A 23,973-nucleotide genomic window follows, 5' to 3' on the forward strand; every position below is an offset into this window, starting at 1 on the left:
TCAGAGATTGCTGCCACATTTTAGAAACCCCTTTATTCTGAATGTCCTTCAGCAGTTTCCGACCCCCACACCATCCATTCCACTCAGTCAATTTCTCCAAATCATCTTCCTCTTCCCCTTTGTGGCTCAGGGGAGCTGCTTTAACAGCGATAAAGAATTCTAGGCAGCAGGCAGGTGGCGTGTAGAATTAGCCAAGGGAGACGTTGGGAGATGATTTCTGGACAGTCACTTAAAGGAGGAAAGAAAAAGGAGACAGAAAGCATGAGGGTGGGAGATGGGAGGTGGGAGATGGTGGAGGGTAGCAGGAGGAAAAAGGAAAAGCAGACTCCAGACAGAGAAGGCAAGAGAAAGCAAGTCAAAAAAGGGAGATGGAGAAGACAGAGCCTCATCTGTCAGGCAAGTGGCTTAGACTAGATGTTCCCTAATGTCCATTCCAGCTCTAACATTTTATGCGTCATAGGATTTAGTGCTGGAAGAGACATTAGAGAGTATCTAATCTGATTCCCTCATTTTACAGATGAGGAAACTGAGGTCCAGGGAGATTAAATCACCTACCCAAGGTCAGACCAAATCAAAACTGGGGATTAAAACACTGCTCTATGATTCCACTTCAGGCTGCCTTTCACATATAAAAATGGAAAATAAAAGAAAAAAGATGGGGAAAGAGGAATGGAGGGTTAGACAGCTGAGTTACAGTTGAGAAAAGATGAGAGAGTATCTGGAAGATGCTTTCTTCCATGAAGATTCATCAGGGCAGATCTCTTCTGATGCTCTGGAGACTCTTGAGTTTAGCAGAGCCTGTTTGACTGGGTAGAGGAAGGTGAGTCACAGGGAGGTGATGGTGGTGGTGGTGAATGCTTGGGTAGTGATGAGTAATGGAGGACTGGAGGGTGGGAGTGGTGATGCAGAGTTCTCCAGGCATCCAGGATCCCTGCCAGGCTGGCCTCTGCTGCTAGGGGTAAGGAAGAAGAGAGGAGACTTTGGCAAACCTGCTCTCTCTACTGGCAGTCCTAGGTTAGGACTCTTTGGGTGGGGGGTGGGTGGGTGTCAGTGTCAGCAAAGACTACAAGATCCAGAATGCAGTAGGGAGGCAAGATTTGCATTGTATGGTGGGAATTGTAGTCCCCCTGGGGATGCCCTTCTCTCCTGAATAAGATATCTATTAGTGACTCCATCTTCTACTCTTCTACCTCCACAAACCTTCATGTTAGGGGCTCCCATTTGAGGATGAGGAGGCGCTTGAGTGTCCCAGGGCTTCCTGGGATCTGGACAGGTTATAGACATCTTAGTGGCAGGTGAGGAATTGATAGCAGGGTCCTTAGATAAAGTTTAGATTATGCCTTCTTATTAGCCTTTATTTATTTCTCTTCATCAGGCAGCTAATCTACTATCATCAATACCTGCTTATTAAGCACCTACTAAGATTGAGAGGTAATCAGCCAACCAACCAATCAAAAAGCATTTAAGTACCTACTATGTGCTGGTGACACAAATACCAAAATGAGAGCCCTTAACCTCAAGAACATTACATTCTGGTTGGGAAGACAATAAAAACGCATATAAAGATATACAGAATGAATGAATATAAGCCATTTTAGGGAGTCTGGGTGGGGTATGGGTTAGAAGGGGCTTCATGTAAAGACCATGTATGAGCTGAATTTTGAAGGAAACCAAGGATCCTGCAAGTTGGCAGTGAGAAGGAGGGCTGCCCTTGTAGTCAGGAAGCTGCAGATTCAAATCCTTCCCTGAAAAAAAATTGTCTTTGTGACCTTGGACAAATCACTTAAATTCTTAGGCCCTGCAAATCTTTAAGATTATAAATAACAGATGGGAAAGGGATCAATCTACACTGAGAGTGTTTCCTCCCACCCCCCCAGATCACCAAAACAAACCACCAAACTCCTGTAATGAATTTTGCTTGGCCCTGTAGGGGATTTACAGTGTATAAAGCAGGTGACTTTGCCCTTCAGGGGATCTCTACCTAAGGGACAAGTACCATTCATCACAGTATTATAAATAACACCTAAGAGGTATAAACAATGAGATTTCAGAGGAAATCAAGATCACTTCCTGCTGGGGTTAGTCAGGAAAGTCCTTTTGGAGAAGGTTGACCTGGATGTCTTGAAGGATAGGAAGACTTTTGAAAGGTGAAGAGAGACTGTCTTTCACAAGGAGAACAACATTCACATGTCTAAAGAGGGAAAATAAAGAAAACAAACCTTTATGCCCATTAAATTCTAATGCTTTATGTTTGGGCCACATTGGAGCTGAAGTCAGAAAGTCTATGTTTGAATCCTAACTCTGAAGTTTAATGCATGTGTAATTATGGATGAACCATTTTAAAAAGTTTTTGAGGGGCGGCTAGGTGGTGCAATGGATAAGGCACCGGCGCTGGAGTCATGAGTACCTGGGTTCAAATCCGGTCTCAGACACTTACTAATTACCTAGCTGTGTGGCCTTGGGCAAGCCACTTAACCCTGTTTGCTTTGCAAAAGAACAGTTTTTGTATTTAAGGAAATGGGGCTTGAGTGACTTGCCCAAGGTCACACAGCTAGGCAATTATTAAGTGTCTGAAGCTGGATTTGAACTCAGGTACTCCTGACTCCAGCGCCAGTGCCCTATCCACTGTGTCACCTAGCTGCCCCTGGATGAATCATTTTAACTTCTCTGGGCCTCTGTTTCCCCAGCTGTAAAATGAAATCCTGTGTACTGAAGCCCAGGGATAAAGGTGAAACAGTTGGTGATTCCAAAATTATGAGAGAGGGAGAGAAATTTTGAGGTCACAGGGGCCTTGAATGAATGATCTCTTAAAGCCCCTTCAAACTTTAAATCTTTTCTCATGAAATGAGAAGGGACAGGGGCTGGGAAGGTGGCATGGTGTCATGTTAGTTTGGAGTGTGAGTCTTGCTCCATAGAGATTTTGACTGATATGCTTAATATTAATGTTCCTATGGGGGGTATTTTCACTTTAACTGAGAAATCTTGAGGAACCAAAGACTGGACTTATTGGAGGAGTTTCAAACTTCTGGATAACCATAGGGGAGACACATTTTTGGTCCAGAGATATCCCCATTTTATGCATCTCAGATCTTACCAGGTAGATAGTTTTCCTATTGGCTTTTGTAGGGGTCTGGCTTTAGAACTGTAAGAAAGCATGGAAATCATCTATATGATGAGGAAATTGAGACTCAAAGAAACTACCAAAATAGCAGTTAGTATTTATGGGGCAATTTTAGGAACTCTTTGAGATCATTTCATTTGATCTTTTTCCTTTCTCTTTTGGCAAGGCAATAGGGCTAAGTGACTTGCCCAAGATCACACAGCTAAGTAAGTTTTTTACAGTGTCTGAAGCTGGATTTGAACCCAGAACCTCGTGACTCCAGAACTGGTGCTCTGTGCCACCTTGCAATCCCCTTCATCTCCCTTTGATCTCCACAACAACTTTGGGAGGTAGGTCCATTTTACAGCTGAGGAAACTGAGGAATATAGCATTTCAGTGATCAATACTTGTCTGAGGGAGGACTTGATTTCAGATCTTCTGACTCCAAGTCTGGCACTTGTAGCTGCCAAAATCACTGGAGAGATTTAGACGTAAACTCTAAAGCCTTCTCAGTTTACAGGAAGAGTAAACTGAGTTCAAAAGAGGTGAAGTGATTTACCCAAGGTTACAGAGGCAGTAAACAGGAGAGCCAAGATTTAACAAATCTTTGACATTCAGAATATTGTCTTCCCATTGAACCACACACTTCCAGTATGTTCAGTGTTGGGTAACACCCAAGTCAGTAGTATGAAGAATATATCAGGAGAGACAACTGGAACTAGCCCTGGAATTAAGATCTGAATTCAAATTTGACCTTACTAGCCTTAGACCTACTAGCTGTGTGACCTTGGGCAAGTTATTTAAACCCAATTGACTTACCCCCATCCCAAAATGTAATGGGGCTTGGAGGCAAGGGGAAAAGAAGAAAATAAATTTGTGGGTCATAGATCACATATAAAAGCACCTCAGAGAGTGCAGTAAAACCTAGTCTAACTCCCAGAGGAAGTCAACTCCCCCCTTTCTCAACCATCAAGTCTCAACCTGTCAGTGCTCAGGACTACAGGTACTCTTGGGACTCATTCTCATCTCTCACTTCACATGCTTTCTGAATGAGAGGGAGAAGAAATGAATGTCTTCCCGGAGAGTTTACAAGAATGCCCTTTGGGGGGGAAGGATATTGGCAGACAACAGAGGAAGCGACCCTCGATTTCTCAAATTGAATTTTGGACAATTGGAGAGAAGAATGCTTTCCTTGTCCCCATCCATCCATCCTTCCTTCCTTCCTTCCTTCCTTCCTTCCTTCCTTCCTTCCTTCCTTCCTTCCTTCCTTCCTTCCTTCCTTCCTTCCTCCCTTCCTCCCTCCCTCTCTCCCTACTTTCTTTCCTTTTCCCCTCCCTTCTTTCCTTTCTTCTTTCCTTCTCTCTCATGACCCTAGGGCCAGATTTCCTAGTTATGGCCCTGTATAGAAGGGCTCCTACTTCTTCATAGAAAGAGACATTCAGGGGTGGCTAGGTGGCACAGTGGATAGAGCACCAGCCCTGGAGTCAGGAGTACCTGGGTTCAAATTCGGTCTCAGACAGACACTTAATAATTACATAGCTCTGTGGCCTTGGGCAAGCCATTTAACCCCATTTGCCTTGCAAAAACCTAAGAGAGAGAGAGAGAGAGAGAGAGAGAGAGAGAGAGAGAGAGAGAGAGAGAGAGAGACTTTCATTTCCCCCTGCGGAGCTTTCAGTGGGTGCCGGGTCCATGCCCCAGCAGCAAGGACCTGGTAGGGGAAGGAGCCCATTCCTTGCCCCAGAGCAAAAAATAGACAGGTCTACCCATTCTAATCAGTTCGTCGAATAGAGTTAGAATGGGATGCCTTCATTCTCCAAACAGGAAGGAGCCCTCCAGCCCTCCTACCAGTCCCAGCTAAGGCTGGAGCCAAGGCTTTGATCCTCCACAGCTTCCATAAATGTTTAATGTCATGAGCTTGGCGAAAGCTGTGAAGGGAAGACTTGGAACAGAACTTATGGTTGATGATGATGATGATGATGGCAGCGGTCAGATGATTTCCATGTGGGGAGCAGCTTAGGAGTGGGGGTGGAAGTCCCACAGTGCAGATTTGGACTACTAATGAAGGAAGCTCTTTGAAAAACCTTCCAGTTGGAGCTGGAGAATCTGACAGCAAAAACAAACAATCCAGTGGAAAGGCCCATTCCCCAGTCTGACTGAAGGCTAGAGAGGAAAGTTAAATGACAGACAAATGCAAATAGGGCTCAACAAACATAACAGTAATTACCATCCCCGACAGCCACTTGGTGTTTGCTTGAAGCCTCAATTGGCAATTCCGAGGGGGAGGCCAGTGCAGAGGGAGGGTCTGGGACCCATAGTGATAGAAATATATGCAGCAAGACTGGCCCAATTTATGTAATTTTAAAGCTCATGACGCTAATCCTTGAAAACTCTGATATTGAACCTTGGAATGTAGTGGTAGGTATCTTCCTAGACACCCCAATGTCTAAAAATATCCCCAGCCTCCTCCTTCCAGAAAAACTACAACCTTGTTTCAAGATTGCTATACCCTCAACATCTATCATGGGATTATATATTAATATTTTATAAGGTGTATTTACATGTAATTATAGTATATTAATATGTTATATATTAAGAGTGGGGTTTCATCTTTTTTGTGTCATATACCTTTTGGCAATCTGATAAAACTTAGGGGCCCCTCTTCAGAATAGTGCTCTATCCACTGTGCTACCTAGCTGACCATCTGAAGCCTTAGGATCATAGATTTTGAGCAAGAAGGAACCTTCCAAGACAATCTAGTCCAGTTCTCTCATTATACCAAAAAGCAGAGGAAGGCCTCAAGGTGAAGTGACTTTCCCATAGATATACAGCTAGTCAATATCAGAAGTGAGATTTGAACCCAGATCTTGGTAACACCAAATTCATTGCCCTCTCCATCACTCACCACTGTTTCTCCTGATTTCAAGCTTTTATTTTATGATTCCCTGAAAAGTCCCTGTTTGTCTGGAATAGATGGAGTACAGTCCATCCCTCACTGGAGTGCAGTCAATCAATCTATCAATAGGTATTCATTGACTCTTAAGGCACTGTTCTAGTCTGGGGTAGGGGGTGTCAGAGGGAATACAAGTACAAACAGTGGAACAATTCTCACTTAGAGTTCTAAGGAGACAGGTAAATTCTAAGGAGACAGGCACTAAATATAAAGGTAATAAATAAACATATTATACATAACACAAGTATATAATTATATATTATAGAACATAAATTATGGAATATCAAATATAAATATATAATTATATATTCTAGAATATAATATGAGCATAATTATACATTAAAATATATGAACTTAAAATTGTACATTTTAGAAAATAATGACTGTAAAGAATATAATCTAGAATGTAATACAAACATAATTATGTTCTAGAATAGAATATGAATATACAATTATATATTCTAGAATAAATCATGATACAAATATATAATATAGTCTAGAATACATAACTGTATAGGATGCTTTATATATGCATATAATATTAATTGCTAGCTTTTATGGAGTACCTACTTTTTGCTATTCCTGGGATAAGTGTTTTACAGATAGCTCATATGAGGTCGGTATTATTATGATTCCCATTTTCCAGCTGAGGAAATTGAGGCTGTGACTTGTACAAGTTCATACAGCTAGTGTCTGTGACTGGGTTTATATTTATGTGCACACATATTCACATGTGGTCTAAGTAATAACATGTATATGCACATTCACATATGTGTGCCTATGTGTAGACAAATAGACATATAAAGCAGTTAAATGTAAGGCAACTTGGGAGGGAGGACAGTAGCCATGAGGGTGATAAGCAAAGATTTGATACAGAAATGGTGCTGGGTTTTCCCTTAGAGAAAGAGAGGGATTCTCTGAGTGGGAGACAAAGAAGAGGTAAATTCTGGGCTTGGATTTGGCACGTACAGATGGAGACTGGGAGTGTCCCAAGGGAGCATCAGAGAGGACAGTTTGGCCATTCTGTGGATGAAGATGATAGCAATAGCTAAAATTTATATAGCACTTTACATATCTTACCTCCTTGGTTCCTCACAAGCCTGTGAACTAGAGGCAATTCTTATTAGTGGAGGAAGCAGACACTGAGAGAGGTTTAATTCACCTTCAGAGAGGCAAGGGCCTTTGAGCTTGAGGATGGGGTCAAGGAGAGTCGACTTGGCTCTTGGGGAAACTGAGAGAAGGTTCTAGCTGCCCTGTTACCAGAAAAAAAGGCCAAGTTGGTGATTCTTTATATTTGCATATTCATTTGCATCTAATTTGCATCTCATTTGTCTAATGTCCAGATACACTGGAACTTTTCCACATTGGGTTAAAGGTTAGAATGCTTTCAGCAATCAAAGCAACCCAGCACCTTTTATATCAGACTGAGAAGACTTGTCCTGGAAGAAACATCAGTTGACCTCTCCCTGGATACCAAAAAAACCCAAAACAAAACCAAACCCCCCAAAACACCCCAGAGCCTGGTTCCATATTACTAAGGGAGTCTTCCTGGATTGCACTTGTTAACTAAGAAACTGGCCCTTTTCAGGGCTTTTGGGTTTCTGATTGATTTAGTAGGAAGCAGAAAGTTCTTTTTTGGTGGCTGATATTTAGATATTGCCTTAAGGCTTACAAAGCATTTGCTCACCAAGAACTATCTCTCTGTTATTTCTTTCTTCTTTTTTTAGAGGAAATCAGGGTTAAGTGACTTGCCCAAGGTCACATAACTACTAAGTATTTGAAGTCAACTTTGAACTCAAGTCCTACTGATTCCAGGGCCAGGGCTCTAATCACTGAACCATCCAGCTGCCCCTATTATGCATCATATCCTAAGTCCTGATGGCAAACTTGTGAGGCAGTTATCCTTTTGATAGATAAAGAAACTGAGACTGAGGGATATCAGAGGATGGTAGATTTAGGGCTGAAAAGAGATTTAGAGATCATGAAGTAAAAATCTTTCATTTGACCCATGAGGAAGTTAAGTTCTGTGTCTTTCCCAGGATATAAAATAAAAATAATAATGATGATGATGATGATGATAAAGTGATTTGAATCCAGGTCTTTTTGACAACACGATATCATTCCCACATCTCACTCCTCTCCCTTCAATTTCATTCATCTCAACAAGCCAGGCTAAATAATGAGAATATGAAGAAAAAATGAAATAGTCCCTGCCCTGAAGAAGCTTAAATTCTATGTACTTCTCCCCCCCCCCCCCCAGCCATGATCTTATAAGAAAAACAGGTACACACATTTAGCACTGACAAATATTTTAGAGACTTTCTAGTTTGATTCCCTCAATTTAATAGTGAAGAAACTGAGGCTCAGAAGGGTTAAATGACTCCTCAAGGTCATACAGGCAGGATTTTAACTCTTATCGTCTGACTCCAAAGTCAATGCCCTTTTCTTTGTCCAACCCTGTCTTAAATTAGTGAATGTAGAACACATATAGAAAAAATGCAATGGGGTGGCTAGATGGTGAAGTGGATGGAGCACCAGCCCTGGAGTCAGGAGTACCTGAGTTCAAATGCGGTCTCAGACACTTAATAATGACCTAGCTGTGTGGCCTTGGGCAAGCCACTTAACCCCATTGCCTTGCAAAAACTAAAAAAAAAATGCAAAATTTTTGGTAGTGAGGGTACTTAAAATGGGGGGGGGGGAATCTAGAGGATCTGGCCCCTGTAAGTTGAGTATTGAATAAAATATTTTCTCTTTCATCCAAGGACAGTCTTATGAAGATTCCTAGATCTTATATCTACCTTAGTGGTCAAGGCAGCCTGGCCTGGATCAGGTCCAGAATAATAACTGGGAGAAGAAGGGGAAAAAAGGAAGGTGATAATCTCAGAGAAATATAGAGTGCCCTAGAAATAAAGTACTCTGAACTCAATATTTCCAGCACTTAAACTTACATAAAGTACATCTGTCTGGGAGCAAAGGCTTCTGATATGGCTCAGGGGCTAGGGACAAGTTACACTGATGACTGTATGATGGGGGAAGCCAGGACGCAGGATGTTGTGAACCTGGGAAATAGAATGAGTCACCTATACCTCTCCTCTAAAGTGTCTTCCCTAGGGAGCCAATGAGGGGGAGTGCCCAGCTTGGACTGGAGTGAGTCTTTTGAGGAAGCCTTAAACTATCTTGACTGGTTGGAACGCCCTACCTAAGGGAGTCTGGTGACAGCTGATGGAGGGACATAAGTGCCCTTCTGCTAACAGAATTGCTCAAACCATTGAACAATGCTGATTCCAAGCAAGGCCACTGCTGGAGGCGTCACGAAGCATAGCGATTTCCTTTTTTAGAAATTGTTTTGATTGATGTCTTTTGTTTTGACATCACCTTCACCTTCTTTTCCAAATATATTCCTTTTCTCTTCTTTACCCATAGAGCCATCCTTGGTAACAATGAATAAAAAAAGAAAGAGAACAAAACATTTCAGCAAAACCAGCCATCACATCAACTGTTTCTGACAGAATATCCAACTTTGCAGGATTAAAATATCCAACAGCATACTGGACTTGGTGCTAGAAAAACATTCATTCATATCCTGCTTTAAGCATTTACTTAGCTGCTTAGTTTCCTCATTTACAAAATGGGAATAATATTATCTACACCTCACAGGGTTGTTATGAGGATCAAATGAGATAACACGTGTACAACGCTTTGTAAATCTTTAAAAAAATGATAGCTACTATTATTGTTATGAATTATTCCACTCCCAGAGTCCCTCACTTCTGCAAAGAAGGGAAGATGATGCATTTTCTCAATCTTTCCTCAAGGTCAATCTTGAACATTATAATTACCCGGTGATCAGTGTCTTTTTTTTGGGGGGGGGTTTCCATTTCCATTGTTATAGTCTTTCTCTAGTTGGGTTTTCCTTTTTTAAAAAATTTAATTTATTTAAGGCAATGGGGTTAAGTGACTCGCCCAAGATCACACAGCTAGGTAATTATTAAGTCTGAGTTCAGATTTGAACTCAGGTCCTCCTGACTTCACTGAGCCACCTAAGCTGCCCCTTAGATGGATTTCCTTAGCTGCAGATGGCTCTGTAGATGTCAAAGCATTCCTTTAAATGGTTTTTCTCACTTGATTTTGCATCAGTTCGTTTGTCTTTCCATGCTTCCCCAAATTCTTCAAAGTCACCATTTCTTACATGGTAATAACATTCCTCACATTCATGCACTATAGTTTGTTTAGACATTTCCTTGATTGTTGGGCATTGAATTTGTCCCATGATGATTTCTCGAAGTTACTTTGTTTATAACAAGATCATTTGACAAAAAAGATTCTCAATGAATTTCCTTCAAGTAAGTTCCTTCCTCCATTGCAGTCCTTCCAGTGCTTCTAGAAGTACAGAGAGATTGTGCCATTGAGGACTTCCAACTAGAAAAGTCTTTGAACATAGGTCCATTGTGCCTACTGAGGATCAGCTTAACTAAATCTGGGGAGGCTTATTATCATGCTAGCTGCTGGGGGCTGAATTTTTCAGTCATAGCAATTCACAAAGATCATCTCTCAAGTGATGGGGATAGAGTAGGGTTAGGTAGTGATCTGTGTTGGTGGAAGCAATGTCTATCCAAACAAAATTCCAGATCTTGGAAGTATTGAAGAAACAGAGGTCCTTTAAATACCTTAAAATACATAGCTTGCTAAAGTTAGGAGGGACCTTGGGGATAGACATAAGTCTAACACTCTCATTTGATTTAATAGAAGTTCAAATGATAGATAACTTTTTAGGGAACTATCTATTGAGTAAAGCAAGGTATAATTGTAGAAAAATATATGTAGACCACCACTACCATTATATAACATCATCATCTTGTTTAATGGAATATAGATAGAAATAATCCTGGGAAAAGCTGCTATCCTGATATTATTCTTTTGTTCATTTGAAGAAAACTGATTTTTGCAGCTCAGTAAAAGAACTGATCTAAACTCTAGAGGTTCACTGAAATCCCCTTGGGTATAATTCTAATAGCAAATAATATGATAGGAGTGACATGTGCTTTATTCTGTTCCCATATGATTTTGATTTCTTCTATTGGCTATATTATGAAAGCTTTCCCCCTTATTGTTGCTGGTGCTGCTATTATTTTTAGCATTATTATTGTAAGAGAGGGGAAAGAGTATTTCTTTCTTACAACAGTTGATTAGTCATAGAATGCAGTTACTCATGCCCAGATCTAAATGTGTAACGTACAAAGGGAACAAAGGTGAGTGAATGAGGGAACAAATTACTTCCATCTTTGGGTGGATAGACCAAGATGATCTATCTAGGCTAAATAAAGCTCAAAGGAATTATGGAAAGTTACTCCTGAGGGAAGGTACAAGGGGATTTCTCTCTCCTCTACCTCTTCCTTAACCTACCAGTTATTGCACTTAGCTGTGACTTGTCCAGAGGGATATAGTTTGCCCTATAAAGAGCAAACCCAGCCAAGCAATCCATCAAGTAAAACTACTAAACCCAGAGGTGAAGTGTGTGATTACTACAAAAAGAGAAGTATTTGAGGTCTTGTATTTCTGAGTTGTGAGTTGTCTTGGTTACATGTGTTTCCTATGTATGTGACATAGCTATTGTACTTTATGTTTATGTCCATTACCCCCATGGAAGTTGTATATATTTGTGTATTATTAAGCCTCAGGTTTATGGGGAGGATATTTTATCATTACTGCTATTGTCATGCTTTCTGAGTAAATGTCTTTGCTAAGAACTAATTGGGTCTACTGACTGTTAATGGGAAACACCTTGGTGGGGACTTATGAACTTTATTTTTTTATATATAATTTTGAGCTATGTTTTCAAGGGAGCAGTGACATAGGGTAGATCCTTGAATCCTGAGAGATGTGTAATGTACACTCTGGAGACTCATGAATGTGATTAAAATTAGGGGAACGTTCTTTCTTCCATCCCTCACCCTGTGTCATAGAGGCAATGCTGTAGATTCAAAGGTTATGCCAGACCAGCCCAAGCTCTAGAAGATGCCACAAAGTTGACAAGGCTTTAAGAATGGACCCAGTGATTGGTAATCAAGAACTAGCCTAGCCAGGTTCAAAAAGACATCACAGGTTAGCCCCAGCAGCTCTCAAGGACCAGCTAATAGTCACAGGGGATGTAGCCTTGTGTAGGTTGAGGGAGGCCCCCACTGGAGAAATTACAGATCTTTGGAGTGATGATGAAAGGGTCACCTCAAGCTTGTCCTTCCCTTTTCACTCCCCAAATACTCATATTTAGTATTCTTCCACTACTTAAGGGCAAAGTGATGCCTATGGCTATTGTATTATCTGGCAAGAATCCTGGTTTTCCAGAATGTGAGGTCTGGAAGGAAGGCTATGTTATAATAAGTTCACAGGTTTAGAGTAGGAATGATCTTTGGAGACCATGTATATCAACATCTTTTTATAGATGAGGAAAATAAGGTTTTGAGAGGTTAAGTGACTTGCTCAAGGTCTACCCTCTCATTATAGAGATGTTTGCTTGGAAGAATGTCAGTTAGTTGGCAAAGCAGAACTCTAAGACCTAAGGGTTGGTAAGCTAGGCACTAAATCCACTAAATCTAGTCTGTCTGTATTCTTTTCCAGCTGCCCATATAGGTAATTATTTTAATTCTACAAGCTTAATTAAGTCCCTATTATGAATCAGGACTATTAAGTGCCACAGATAGGATTCGAACCTAGATCTCTTCTGATTCTGAGTTCAGTGATTTTTCTACCTTACTACCTGAAAAAGTTCTTCCTCCAAATTCAGTTCAGTTTAGTTCAGTTTAGTTCAATCTAACCAGTGAGTTAGTCACCAAGTATTTATTAAGTACTTTCCTATGGACTAAGGCACTGTGCTAAGTTCTGGGGATGCAAAGAAAGGCAAAAACACTGCCCGCAATGACTGTTCATTCTAATTAGGGCATGTATTAATAGTAGAAGGATCAAGTGTATTGATGATTATAAAACTTTTATTATAATTCTACTCCGAAACAAAGCTTTTCATCCTATTTCTATTTTCTTTGCCTTAAGGGCAACTAGATGATGAAGTGGATTGAGCATTGACCTTGGAATCAGGCAGATGGGAGTTTGAATCCAGCCTCAGACATTTACCACTTACTAGCTGTGTGACCTTGGGCAAGTCACTTAACCCTGATTGCCTTGTATCCAGGGCCATCTTCAGTCATGCTGATTCATATCTGGCCACTGGACACAGAAGATCTCTGGAGGAGAAAGTGAACCTGGTGACTCAGCACAGTTATCCCTTCACTCAAATCCCATTTACGTGCTTCTCATGGCATCACCTCTCTGATGTCGTGGTCTTCTTTGAAATATGAAGGACAAACATTATTTTCTTTACCTTATGGATAAAAACAAGAACAAAAAACCAAACCACTGTGTCCATTTCAGCTAGGGCCTTTGAGGTAAGTCTTAATAAATTCTGGTCCTTCTAGATATATTTACTGAGGGCTAGGTGCTGCTCTGGGAGCTGGTGATACAATGCAAAATGTACTTTAAGAAGCTTCCTTTTTATGGGAAGAGGCAATATTTGCATTGAAAAATGGTCTTTGGCAGCTGAATGGAACCTAGACAAGAACTAGGAATTCCAAGATTAGGACTCATTCAACCAATCATGGCATTCTATAGCTAGAACCAGCCACCCTGTCCAATCAATCTTTGCTTTACAGGTGAAGTGACTTATTCAATGTCACACAGATAGTAAGTGGCTGAGTGAGATTTCATTCCCTGGACTCCAAATCCCATTGTTTCTTCCACTCTAACTTGCTATCTTTAAAGTGAAGGCTTTCATCATGGTTCTAGAAACCAGGAGTTGGAGATCCCTGGACTTTGAGTTCTGTCTCTGACACTGAAATAGCTATGTAAACACTCTGACCCTCAGTTTCCTCATCTGTAAAAATAGGAAAGATACTCAAACTCTCTACTTCCCAGAGTTCAATCAGGGAAAGCACTTTGTAACATTTAAGGTGCCATCAATTATGTTATTCTTCTTATAATTGTCATCATTGCTTTATTCAGTCACTTGTTAAGAGCAACAAATCGACCAGAGAGAGCTGTCTGAAGTCTATCTTCTTTTTGGCTACAAGGGGTGACCCACTTCCTCTGGCTGGAGGACAGTGTTTCTGACATGCCCTTTTTACTAGTCCCTCATCTGTGTCCTTGATATGTCTCCCTCTTGTACAATATTGAAAAATTGCTCCAGGGTCTCCTATAGAAAAAAAAATCTACCTTGCCCATCTGCTCTGGAGCCTATTTCTTTCTGCTTCCTCCTCTGGTCTGTTGCACTGGGGGCAATTTGCATGAAAATAGGCCAGAAATTCTGAGTGTCCCTTAACTCTGGATATCCACTCCCACCTCCCTCTCCAACTCCTCCTTGAACTTGTCCTCTGCTTGTGACATCACAATGGTCTCCATGGCAACTGATTGTGAGGTCACCAGCCCTTAAAGCAGCAGAATGTACTGGCCTAGACAATGGCCCTGAAGTAGAAGGAAAAAGGAAAAAAAGGGAGAGGAGGGATGAACTCTGAGATTGAAGCTATATAGACTTGAACTGAAGAAAAATGTATATAGGTATATTGGAAAGGACTAGAAATCCTGACCCATCTGCCACTGGGGAGGACATAGGGCTCTCCCCCAGGAGGCTTCAGCAGTGAATGGGCCCCTTTTAACTGGGCTGTCTTTTTACTGACAATAAGCCTCCTGTTAGAGGCAGAGGAGAATTCAGATTCAGGAGAATTAAATTGCTCAAAGGTAGTGCAGCAGCTAGAGGTAAGGCTGAGTAGTGAGCCCTTGGCCCAAACATAATGGTTTTGCTGGATTCCTGAGAGAGAAAGCCTGGGAAGGGCCCAGGAAGCCTAACTTGGTGCAGCTGTTGCCTGGAAGCAAGACCTTGGGCATCTCTGGAATGCAATCTCTGAGTAAAGGAAAGTGAAGGGCAGTGGTGGTGGGGGGGGAGAGGCAATATGGTACAAGAGACCTATCACACCACAATACAAAAAAGAGCAATGTACAATGGAAAAGAGTCAAATCCTACCCCTGTCACTTATTACTTGTGGGACCCTGTTCAAGTCACTTCTCTTGGGAACTCAGTTTCCTCATTTGTCAAGTGAGATGGGATGGGCTCTAAATTCCCTTCCAGTTCCAACTCTATAATCCATTTATTGATGATGATGATATTTGTCCTTCGTTTTTGAAGAAGACCATGACATTGGAGAGGTGATGCCATGACAAGCACATGAATTGGATTTGAATTGGGGGGGGGTGCTGTGCTAAGTCACCAGCCTCAGTTTCTCCTCTGGAGTCATCTGGATCCAGTGGATAGATATGGATAAGAATGACTGGAGATGGCCCTGGTTTCAATCATGATTAAGTAACTTGCTCAAGGTCACATAGGTAGTGACTCCAGGGTTGCTATTCTATTCACTGCATCACCAAGCTGCCCTATTAAGTACCTACTGAATCCAAAAACACTATGACAGGCATTGGGATAAGGGTCAAACTTTAAATTAAAAAAAATAAGGCTTAATCCCTGTCCTCAAGGAGTTTCCATCTAGGGAAGAAGGGGTTCAATGCAGATGTCTAATACTCATGATAATACATATTATAGTATTTATGTACTATATATCTCCATCTATATAGATATCTAGATAGTATTCTAGCATTAAGGGACAGTGAAAGTGGCATTGGAAGGCATTCTGAAGAGCTTGAATAAAGAATGTCATTAAAGAAGGATCCTTTCAAAGAAATTGGACTGGTAATATGTCAGGTGCAAGAGATAACCATTGGACAGACTATGTGTTTCAATAGTACTTTTTGTTTTTGTAAGACAATGGGATTAAGTGACTTGCCCAAGGTCACATAGGCAATTATTAAGTTTCTGAGGTCAGATTTGAACTCAGGTCCTCCTGACTCCAGGACCAGTACTATATCTACTATGTTACTTAGCTGCTCCAACTTCACAGTATTTTAGGAGAAGAGAAAAACTTCCCCATGTTGAGCACTTTGTGGTTAGAGTGTCACAAGATGATCAGGCATGTATGTATAAGCTGTGATCTGCATTGCATGGAGGGTCAACATTTATCTATCACAGATCAATTTCAGTAAATGCATTAGAAAGGAGGTCCTAAAGAAAATGTCTCTTGAAATCTGAGGGGGAAGATCATTTCCCACTGAGGTGATCAGGGGAAGTCTTCCTGGAGAAGGGGATATTTGAATTGAGCTTCCAAAGATGGCTGGGAATTTTCCAGGCAAAGAAAGGAAAGACATTTCACATCTAGGAAATGCCATGGGAATGAGCAAAGGCATCAGGGAAACATGGGAGTTTGGTGTGTGTGCGTTGAGCACAGATCTGTAATGGAGCCTGAGTGTATGAGGGAGATTAACTTGAGATGAAGGTGGAAAGGTGCCAGGTTGTGGAGAGCTTTGAATGCCAGTCGGATGGATGTGAACTTTATTTGGTTGGCAATAGGGAAACACTGAAAATGTGTGAGCGGAAAAAAAAACCCCTTATCTCTATGTAAGAAAGACTCTTCTGACTTTGGGATGAGGGATAGGTTAGAGCATGGAGAAAGTGGATGTTGGACAAACTGTTAAGAAGCTATTTGCATGTAGTATACCTTATAAATGCTCCTGGCTTCTAGGGTGGTAACAGTGAGAACAGAATAGGGTACAGGTGGTAGAAATGTGGCAGAGGTGGACACTGATTGAATGTGATGTTCGAGGAGGAAGGAAGAGTCAGATGGTTATGAACATGAGACTCCAGGTAATGTCACAGAGAGGAGGAGTAGGACCAAAGGGAAAGATAATGAACTGGGTTTTACACACATATTAAGTCTAAAGGAGAGTTGGCAGAATCCCAAAATGATGGGCTCAAAAGGGAAACGAAGTCCTTCTCTCTTTTTTTTCTAGCCTGTTGAGTGGGTTGACTCATTCTTGTTCTGTCCTAAGCATCTTCGACTCCCTCCTAATCTTTGGAACCAATGGACCAATTGGGACTGTGTGGGTTGCTCAGGATCTCTAGCAAGGAGCTGGGACACATGTCTCACAGAAAAGAGGTCAGAACTTGGCTTCCATTGCAGGGAAATTCTTTGGTCCACTCTTCTTTCCACACAAAAATCCACATTTTACACACAGGGAAACTGAGGCTCAATGCATGACTTGGCTAGTAAATTTCAGAGCAAGGACTCAAGCCTACGTCTCCTGATATAGCTCTTAGTATTTTTTTTCCTTTTTAAGATTTTCCTTATTTTGAGTTTTACAATTTTCTCCCTAATCTTCTCCCCTGCCCAGAGGGCAGTCTGTTAGTCTTCACAATGTTTCCATGGTATACGTTGATCTCAGTTGAATGTGATGAGAGAGAAATCATATCCTTAAGGAAGAAGAATTAAGTAAAAGAGATAGCAGAATTACATAGTAAGATAACAGGTTCCCCCCCCCCCCAATTAAAGGTAATAGTCTTTGGTCTTTGTTCAAACTCTATGATTCTTTTTCTGGAAACAGATGGTATTCTCCATTGCAGATACCCCAAAATTGTCCCTGATAGTTGTACTGATGGAATGAGCAAGTACATCAAGGTTGGTCATCATCCCCATGTTGCTATTAGGGTGTTCAATGTTCTTCTGGTTCTGCTCATCTTGCTTAGCATTAGTTCATGTAAATCCTTCCAGGCTTCCTTGAATTCCCATCCCTCCTGGTTTCTAATAGAACAATAGTGTTCCATGACATACATATACCACAGTTTGTCAATCCATCCCAATTGAAGGACATTTACTTGATTTCCAATTCTTTTCCACCACAAACAGGGCTGCTATGAGTATTTTTGTACAAGTGGTGTTTTTACCTTTTTTCATCATCTCTTCAGAGTATAGACCCAATAGTGGTATTGCTGGGTCAAAGGGTATCCACATTTTTGTTGCCCTTTGGGCATAATTCCAAATTTCTCTCCAGGAAGGTTTAGCCATTATTATTATTATACTATACTAACTCTTTCTTCCTGGTGCTGGAGTGAGGAGGATCTGTGTTTAAATTTGACCTCAGACACTTAGCTGTTTGATCCTGAGTACATCACTTAAACCTGATTGCCTCTGCCTCTCTCTTTTCCCTCCCTCAAAATAGAAAATATGCATAAAAATAAACAAGGGGAAAGTTCTGAATTTGAAATCAGAGGATCTGAACTCTGAACAAGTGTGACCTTAGAAACAGCATGGTATAGTGTATAGAATACTGAACTTGGAGTTGGGAAGACCTCTTACCTTCTGCACGATAGCTTAGATCACTCTAGTTTTTTGATCTTGGACAACCCACAACTTCTCTGAAACTTAGTTTCCTTATAGGTAAAATAAGGGAGTTGAACAATAGATTTGCTAAGATAAGATTTGCTTCTGGCTCTAAAATCCTTACAGATCTTGGTCAGCTTCTTAGATCTTGGTCAGACCCTTAGGACTGGACTTACACTATTCACTGATTTCAGACACTCCCTAACCATTGAAATAGACCTCAACAACTAGCCTCTTGGATGTCGTAATCATGAGGTCGTTTTAGTTTCTGAATCTGCTCCTCTCCCTAAGGTTCAGAGACTTAACGCACCTGATTCCTAATTACTTCCCATCCTTCCTTCTCCTGCCACCTTCTGCCACCAACATGACTTGCTCTGAGTACCTGATTCAGTCTTCTTTTTCCTTTCCCCAGTCTGTTTCCCTTCTACCAGTTTCCATATACTCTGGGCCACAAGAGTGCATTTTCTTTTGTTCATTTACAAGGGAAAAGAGAATATACAAATTCCAAAATAATACACTAGGGTACAGTAATGAGACTGTACATAAAAGAAAACTATTCAATATTCCCTGCCTGGGTTATACCTAAGTCATTTGATCTAGATATGGTTCCCTGGGACCAGTTTGACCTTTGAATCCTCTCTTGACCTTCTAGAAAGTCTTGTTCCTTTTGTAGTATCATAAAGAGAATGACTTTTTCCTGAGAAAGGACACTCCTCTGTGGATTTGAAATTCATCTTACACAGATTGGACTCACTGAACTGTATTCGAAACCTATGCTTACTCTCAAAACAATCAGGAAACCTTCTGATTATTGGTAGTGCCAATGTGCCCATCATCTCGTTCGGCATCAGTTCGTGCAAATCCTTCCAGGCTTTCTTGAATTCCCATCCCATATTACTTCCATAGCCATATTACTTCCTCTTAAAGGGGTGGGGGGTCTATAAGAGGCTAAAAAGAGTTATAACATACAAATATGGTATACCTAGAGAGATACAGACACTGAAGAGAGAAAGCTAGGTCCCTTTTTAAAAAAATAAAATTAATTTTTATATATCTGAACTTCCCACTGCCTCTCTTAAATTGAATAAGAAATACTCACTACCCATCCCATCATAAACATCTTGTTTTTTCAGTTATGTCTTACTCTTTGTGACCCTATTTGGAGTTTTCTTGGCAGAGATATTAGAGTAGTTTGCCATTTTTTTCAATTCATTTGACAGATGAGCAAACTGAGGCAGAAAGATGAGCAAACTGAGACATACAATGGTAAGTGCCTGAGGCTGGATTTGAGCTCATGAACGTGAGTCTTTTTTTTTTTTTTTTTGGTTTTTGCAAGGCAATGGTGTTAAGTGACTTGCCCAAGGTCACACAAGGCTGAATTTGAACTCAGGGTCAGTGCTCTATCCATTGTGTCACCTAATTGCCCCAGAATATGTGTCTTCTTGACTCCAGACCCGGTAGTCTATCCACTGAGCACTCAACTGCTTTATAAATATGTATAATTTCCCAAAACAAATCCTGACATTCCCCATACCTGAAAATTCATATCTTTGTGTATTTTGAGTCTACCACCTCTCTGATAAGAGACACAGAGTACAAATCAACTTTTAAAATTCCCTCATCTGTAAAATAGGAAAAGTAATAATAGTGCCCACTTCCTGTGATGGTGGTTGCCCTTTCTTATTGAAGAGCGTCAATGACATCAGGAAAATGATGACTTGTCTTGCAAGTGAATTGGATTTAAGTGAGGCAGAGCCATACAAAGTCATCAGCCTTACTCTCTCCTCCAGAATCATTGGAGTCCAGTGGCAAGACATAGGAGAGGACAATTGGGGATGCCCCTCCCCCTTTATTGTGAGCATCGAAGAGAAAACAAATGTCAAGTGCTTTGTAAACCTGAATATGTTATGCTGCTGTTGTTCAGTCATTTTAAGTCACGTCCAAGTTTATGTGACCCCAATTAGGGTTTTCTTGGCAAAGATACCAGAGTGATTGGTCTTTTCCTTCTCCAGCTCATTTTACAGATGACTGAGGCAAACAGGGTGAAGTGACTTGCCCAGGGTCACACAGCTAGTATGTGTCAGAGGCTGGGTTTGAACTCAGATCCTCCTGACTCTACACTGTTGCTATCTAGTTGCCCCACCTTGTAAATTTACACATTTGTCTCCCCAGCGGAGAGTCCTGTTAATTGTTCAATAACAGGATCTCTGGGGGCAAAAAGAATGTACCCACCATACACTTTTAAGCATTGTTAGCACTTTCTCCATCCCTTTTTAAATCCAAATAATCAGCAAAACAATCAAGACCCATTTTGTAGCATTTGCCAATTTCCAAGGTATAAATGCTCCCACTGAAAATTTAACAATCAGTTCTCCTGAGCCAAGTTGGTAAGACCTGGCTTCTACACACCCTTGAGTTTCCTTCATTGAAATAGAAGCCCTTTGGGACAGGGACTGTGCTTGCTTTTCTTTCTCAGCAGAATTTCCAACAGAAAACATACACTTCAATATTTGCTGATCGATTATCTAAAATTGAGAGGAGTCCTATTTGTTTGAAATTCTGCTGGATCGTCCTTGCTTCTACAGTCCCCTTCCTTTAATCTCCACCTGTTCTCCCTCAGCTCTCCCTCAGCATCCTTCTTCCAAACCTCTCAGCTGTCCCAGACTCCCTCTGCCAGCTGAGCTGGGTATGATGCTGCAGATGCATGTGAATTATCCTTCCGCCTAGCCACCTGCCTCTTCAAAAGGGAAGCTACTGCTGCTTTGACTGCAGCCAGAGCCACCGATGGAGCCCTCATTTCTTTTGAGCCCTCCTAAAGCTGGCTGAGTTCTTAACTTATTAAAGATAAGCACATGGAAATAGGGAGCAAATCTCTTTATTTATGACATAATCTCCAACCCGGAAAAGCGGCAGGAATAGTGTTGCATATGCTAGGGAACCAATGGGAGAAAAAATCAATTAGATCCACCTGAACATTTCACTAATAACTTTCTTGTGATGTATGTTTCTCTTAAGCCCAGTCATGGAAGGGGTCTGCTGTGGGACTGGAGTTCAGAGTCCTGAGAAAATTGGGGTGCTCAGAACTAGAGAGAGTTTGGTAGATGATCCAACTTAGAACAATGCATTATAACACCAGGTCTCAGTTCATAACCTCTAGGCCACCTCCCTTCAGGGTACCACCTGCTATGGTCAAGAAGTCCTACTTTTGGTCTAGCCTTAGTCTTTCTTTTGGTTTAGCCTCAGTCCGTCTTTTTTATTTTTTAATTTAATTTTTTCTTTTAAAATATTTTTAAAATGTATTTTTCTTTTTTCTTTTTATTTCAGTCTGTCTTTATTCAATTTCAAATTATTTCATCAGTGGTACAGAAAATACCATACCACACCACACCATACCACACCACACCACACCATACCATACCATACCATACCACACCACACCATACCACACCACAACACACCATACCATACCATACCACACCATACCACACCATACCATACCACACCACACCATACCATACCATACCACACCACACCATACCATACCATACCATACCATACCACACCACAATATACCACATCACATCATATCACATCAGTCTTATCTCTTAAGGCAATACCAGTCTCATCACATATTTTATATATCATATTATTATATCATATACTTTTGAATCATGTCATATCAATCATATTATATGATATATCATGTTGCATTGTACCATTTTACTGTTATAGTATTAGATTGTATCACATCACATCACATTATAGCTCGTTACATAATATATCATTTTACATTGTATCATATATTATGTTTTATTAAATTATTCACTTTCATATTTTGAGTGTATATATCACTATATGTAATTGCCTTAGCTGTTAGAATATAAACTCTTTCCTTGGGACCCAATATAAAAAAAACCTCCAAAAAAACCACTGAATCTGTATGCATACTATGTTCACTTTTTCAAAATTTCTTTCTTTTCCCTTAGTCCTAATTTCTCATTCACAAAATGATTAATATGTAAACATGTTAGACACAAATGTACATGTAAAACTTTTAGCAGACAGTTCACCTCTGAGGGGAGAAGGGTGGGAAGGAAGATGGTAGAAAAATATGTAACTTATAAATATGCAAATTTTTAAAACAAGTAATTGGAAAATAAAATACCAATAAAAAAAGAATAAGCTCTTTGTTTCCCCAGTATAGTATCTGGAACATAATAGGTCATTAAAAATACTTATTGATTGATTGATTAATTGATTATGGTCTGCAATTTTGCATCACAATTAACTCCAGAGCCTTGAAAGGTCACCTTCAATGTTCTCTTCTGCAGAATTAATCTTGAACCCTTTCAATTTTTCTGCTAGTCCTCCATGTCACCATGTTAAATAGGAGCCATAATCTCTCATGTCTTATGCATCTCTGTGACTGTGTATTTTGTTAGCGAATTAGTAGTGTTGTTTCATGGAAAGATCATGAGATTTGGAGACAGGAGACCTGAGTTTGAATCCTTACCCCTATACTTACTGGTACAGGTATATCCTGTGTCCCTGGACAAATATATCTGTGATTATGCCTATTTCTGTAGGGGCACTGTAAGGCAATCCACCAGTCTCTGACATTCATTAAATATCTACTAAGGGCTGGGCAGTGGGAATAAAAGGCAAAAGTAAAACCAAAGCTATACTTAAAGAGTTAATGGAGGAGACAAAACGAAGAATAGACACACAATAACCTTCAGTGGGAAAGGAGGAGCTGGAGTGACCAAGAATGTTGATTTGTCTTGTGATGGAAAATACCATAAGAGAAGGAACTATGGAGTTTAAATGCAGATAAAAACTTATTTTCTTCAATTTCTAAAATTTGTCTTATGTTTTATATTTTTTCTCAATTTTTAAATTTTGTTTCTATTTGATTCTTCTTTCACAACAATTAATATGGTTAGCATAGTATAATATATACATAGTTAATATAGTATACACATAAACTATATTAGATCATTCTTTGTCAAGGGGAGGTGGGAAGGAAAGGAGGGAGGGGGAAATGTGAAACTCAGAAATGCAAAAAAATGATCATTGAAAGTTATCTTTGCATGTAGTTGGAAAAATAAATAAAATATTTTTTGAGTAATAAAATATTTTTTAAAAGTACGGTAAAATTTTAAAAAATGTTGATATGTGGAAAGAAGGGAATATTTGTACTGAGCTTGAAGCAAACTAGGATTGAGTAGCTAGGTGGTACCAAATTTGAGAAGGTGTTATATAAAGGGGAGCTAGAAGGAAGGGGAGATCCACATAGTGACCTGACTTGGAAATGTCCCCATGTGGGGTGCTCTGTTTTGGGAAAATATATCAAAATATGTCAAATATGTCAAAAACTCACCAATCAAATCTCAGAAAACTAGAGGAAGGGTCTTGGCCCCAGGTGGAGAGGGATGAGGAGAATGGCCAGAGAGAGATGGAGGTATGGTTTGGAAATGAACAGGAAGCATAGTGTAGAACCTGGAGTCAGGAAGACTCAGCTTCTCGAGTTCAAATCTGACTTTAGATACTTACCAGTTGTGTCACTTCACCCTATTTGCCTCAGTTTTCTCATCTGTTAAATGAGGTGGAGAAGGGAA

At 40.4% G+C, this 23,973-nt stretch overlaps 2 long non-coding RNA genes across 3 annotated transcripts; one reads left to right on the plus strand and one right to left on the minus strand.

The window, feature by feature from the left end:
• Positions 1 to 14: 14 nt before the first annotated feature.
• LOC141490149 (uncharacterized) lies at positions 15 to 14,414 on the minus strand. The gene is made up of 3 exons (XR_012469069.1): positions 14,310 to 14,414; positions 7,131 to 7,303; positions 15 to 228 (listed from the first exon to the last, which is right to left on the minus strand). It is a non-coding gene; the product is annotated as an uncharacterized LOC141490149 (long non-coding RNA).
• A 216-nt stretch (positions 14,415 to 14,630) lies between these two features.
• Positions 14,631 to 21,175, plus strand: LOC141490150 (uncharacterized). 2 transcript variants are annotated; one of them, XR_012469071.1, is made up of 3 exons: positions 14,631 to 14,849; positions 19,576 to 19,621; positions 20,976 to 21,175. It is a non-coding gene; the product is annotated as an uncharacterized LOC141490150 (long non-coding RNA). The 2 variants fall into 2 exon arrangements; XR_012469070.1 differs by lacking the exon at positions 14,631 to 14,849 and adding an exon at positions 16,041 to 16,115.
• Positions 21,176 to 23,973: the final 2,798 nt, after the last annotated feature.

The sequence above is a fragment of the Macrotis lagotis genome, chromosome 5, assembly GCF_037893015.1.
Source record: "Macrotis lagotis isolate mMagLag1 chromosome 5, bilby.v1.9.chrom.fasta, whole genome shotgun sequence".
NCBI lineage: Eukaryota > Metazoa > Chordata > Mammalia > Peramelemorphia > Peramelidae > Macrotis > Macrotis lagotis.